This window comes from Lathyrus oleraceus, chromosome 1 (genome assembly GCF_024323335.1).
Source record: "Lathyrus oleraceus cultivar Zhongwan6 chromosome 1, CAAS_Psat_ZW6_1.0, whole genome shotgun sequence".
NCBI classification, from domain to species: domain Eukaryota; kingdom Viridiplantae; phylum Streptophyta; class Magnoliopsida; order Fabales; family Fabaceae; genus Lathyrus; species Lathyrus oleraceus.
In genome coordinates this window covers 286,018,708-286,022,522 of record NC_066579.1, presented here as the reverse complement: position 1 = coordinate 286,022,522, position 3,815 = coordinate 286,018,708, and the positions used below count along the sequence as shown (strand labels likewise).

The 3,815-nt window shown below is 34.2% G+C and overlaps 1 non-coding gene across 1 annotated transcript; it reads left to right on the top strand.

Moving 5' to 3' along the window:
* Window positions 1-2,147: 2,147 nt before the first annotated feature.
* TRNAA-AGC (transfer RNA alanine (anticodon AGC)) lies at window positions 2,148-2,220 on the top strand. The gene has a single exon. It is a non-coding gene; the product is annotated as a tRNA-Ala (tRNA).
* Window positions 2,221-3,815: the final 1,595 nt, after the last annotated feature.

Genomic DNA, 3,815 nt, shown 5'->3' with positions numbered 1-3,815 from the left:
TATGGGAAACCTCAAGGTGAATAATATCTTGGGAAAATGAGTCTCATTAAAGCTTTGGCGCAAAAGAGGAGTATTTAAAAGAAGAGAATAATTGGTCCTTCATAATCTTCTTTTTGGGCTTTGGTGTGGCTCGAAATATCTGCTATTTTAAAGTAGTTTTATGGCAGCCTTCGATCGATAGATTTAAAAAGGGCAATACAAATGGTTCATCAATCAGTGCTTCTTCAGCATGTGGATGTATGTTCAGAAACATGGATGTTTATTTCCTAGGCTTCTTTTCTAAGAAGTTGAACTTTTGTACATCCTTTCAAGCATAATTTTTTGGAGAAACTCAAATATTATTGTGAATAAGAATTAATTCAACCCATGGCATGAAAGTGATTCATCTCTAGTTTTACTAGCGTTTATTTATAATTTATTGGTTCCTTGGAAATGAAGAACATTTGGCATATATGTAAAACTATAGTGAAAAATATTAAATTTTTTGCCGCTCATATCTTTTATGGAGGGAAACTAATGTGATGATAACGTAGCAAACATTGGTCTTTCTTTCAATAATTTTACTTATTGGAATGGTTTGTGTTCTTATTTGAAATATTTGCTTCGAACAAACTTAGTTCTCCATTGTATATGGTTTTTTTAAGAAAACTAGTTGAGTTATAAAAAGGGGATGTAGCTCAGATGGTAGAGCGCTCGCTTAGCGTGCGAGAGGTATGGGGAAAGATACCCCGCATCTCCATAAAAAAGTAGTTGGAGAAAAAAACTATTATATCCTTATTAACTTTCTTTTTCAAATAAAAATTCCATTAACTGTAATTTTTAAGGAAATTATATCATCATAATGAACATAACTGATCATTATCTTAAAAATGTTGCAAAATTAAAAGAGGACATTTATGATGAGTGTGAGAAAGTATGAATTAATATTTGATAGGGAGGTCCAATAGCAAAAGATGTGGGAGAAAGCTCACCACATCATTCTAATTGTCCGAGGAAGACTTCTTACTCTACGAAAAAAATACAAAGTTGCCACCAAACTTTTTTATTGCAAAGGAAAGGGAAAATATTGATAAAATCCTTAACAGAAAAAAGAAGATGGTCGTCGCAACCAAAATCGGGTTCGGTCTTGCATCTCTCCATTCTACGTTAGTGAGTGCGCCTCATTTCGATGTTGACGCAGTTCGATTGAATAAACCTTCCCCAACGGTAACAATAAGGAGTATCATGATACGTCTTAGTTCAGGAATCTCTGGAATCGTCTCCATTTGATGTAATTTTTAGATATATGGAGATCTCGAATAAAAAGATTCAATTATGAAATTTAATAGGAATCAATTGTAGATTCTCATAGACGGCGACAATGTTCGATGGTGGAATAAGAATGAGATAGGCATGTCATAATATGGAAGATGATGCTTGTAGCTCTGATGTGGAGAAACTGGTGGACCTTCAAGGTTAGCATAACAACGCTCAAGTTAGTTATGGGAAACCTCAAGGTGAATAATATCTTGGGAAAATGAGTCTCATACCAGCTTTGGCGCGAAAGAGGAGTATTTAAAAGGAGAGAATAATTGGTCCTTCATAATCTTCTTTTTGGGATTTGGTCTGGCTCGAAATATGTGCTATTTTAAAGTAGTTTTATGGCGGCCTCCGATCGATAGATGTAAAAAGGGAAATACAAATGGTTCATCAATCAGTGCTTCTTCAGCATGTGGATGTATGTTCAGAAACATGGATGTTTATTTCCTAGGCTTCTTTTCTAAGAAGTTGAACTTTTGTACATCCTTTCAAGCATAATTGTTTGGAGAAACTCAAATATTATTGTGAATAAGAATTAATTCAACCCATGGCATGAAAGTGACTCATCTCTAGTTTTACTAGCTATTAATTATAATTTATTGGTTCCTTGGAAATGAAGAACATTTGGCATAATTGTAAAACTATAGTGAAAAATATTAAAATTTTCGCCGCTCATATCTTTTATGGAGGGAAACTAATGTGATGATAACGTAGCAAACATTGGTCTTTCTTTCAATAATTTTACTTATTGGAATGGTTTGTGTTCTTATTTGAAATATTTGCTTCGAACAAACTTAGTTCGCCATTGTATATGGTTTTTTTTAATAAAACTAACTGAGTTATAAAACGGGGATGTAGCTCAGATGGTAGAGCGCTCGCTTAGCATGCGAGAGGTACGGGGATCGATACCCCGCATCTCCATAAATAAGTAGTTGGAGAAAAAAAACTTTTATCTGAATTATATCATCGTAATGAACATAACTGATCATTATCTTAAAAATGTTGCAAAATTAAAAGAGGACATTTATAATGAGTGTGAGAGAGTATGAATTAATATTTGACTGATCGAAACATTCTAATTTTCAATTATTAATTGTCCATCGATTAGATATTATTCTTAGTCAAATTATCCAAATTCGGTTAGATATTATTCTTTACCGCCCATCAATTATCCATCTTGTAAATTGGACAGGGAGGTCCAATAGCATAAGATGTGGGAGAAAGCTCACCACATCATTCTAATTGTCCGAGGAAGACTTCTTACTCTATGAAAAAATTACAAAGTCGCCACCGAACTTTGTTTATTGCAAAGGAAAGGGAAAATAGTGATAAAATCCTTAACAGAAAAAAGAAGATGGTCATCGCAACCAAATTCGGCTTCGGGCTTGCATCTCTCCATTCTACATTAGTGAGTGCGCCTTATTTCAAAGTTGACGCAGGTTGATTGAATAAACCTTCCCCAACGGTAACAATAAGGAGTATCATGATACGTCTTAGTTCAGGAATCTCTGGAATTGTCTCCATTTGATGTAATTATTAAATATATGGAGATCTCGAATAAAAAGATTGAATTATGAAATTTAATAGGAATCAATTGTAGATTCTCATAGACGGCGACAATGTTCGATGGTGGAATAAGAATGAGAGAGGCATGTCATAATATGGAAGATGATGCTTGCAGCTATGATGTGGAGAAACGGGTGGACCTTCAAGGTTAGCATAACAACGCTCAAGTTAGTTATGGGAAACCTCAAGGTGAATAATATCTTGGGAAAATGAGTCTCATACCAGCTTTGGCGCGAAAGAGGAGTATTTAAAAGGAGAGAATAATTGGTCCTTCATAATCTTCTTTTTGGGCTTTGGTGTTGCTCGAAATATCTGCTATTTTAAAGTAGTTTTATGGCAGCCTCCGATCGATAGATGTAAAAAGGGCAATACAAATGGTTCATCAATCAGTGCTTCTTCAGCATGTGGATGTATGTTCAGAAACATGGATGCTTATTTCCTAGGCTTCTTTTCTAAGAAGTTGAACTTTTGTACATCCTTTCAAGCATAATTGTTTGGAGAAACTCAAATATTATTGTGAATAAGAATTAATTCAACCCATGGCATGAAAGTGACTCATCTCTAGTTTTACTAGCTATTAATTATAATTTATTGGTTCCTTGGAAATGAAGAACATTTGGCATAATTGTAAAACTATAGTGAAAAATATTAAAATTTTCGCCGCTCATATCTTTTATGGAGGGAAACTAATGTGATGATAACGTAGCAAACATTGGTCTTTCTTTCAATAATTTTACTTATTGGAACGGTTTGTGTTCTTATTTGAAATATTTGCTTCGAACAAACTTAGTTCGCCATTGTATATGGTTTTTTTAATAAAACTAACTGAGTTATAAAACGGGGATTTAGCTCAGATAGTAGAGCGCCCGCTTAGCATGCGAGAGGTACGGGGAAAGATACCCCGCATCTCCATAAATAAGTAGTTGGAGAAAAAAAACTTTAATTTCCTC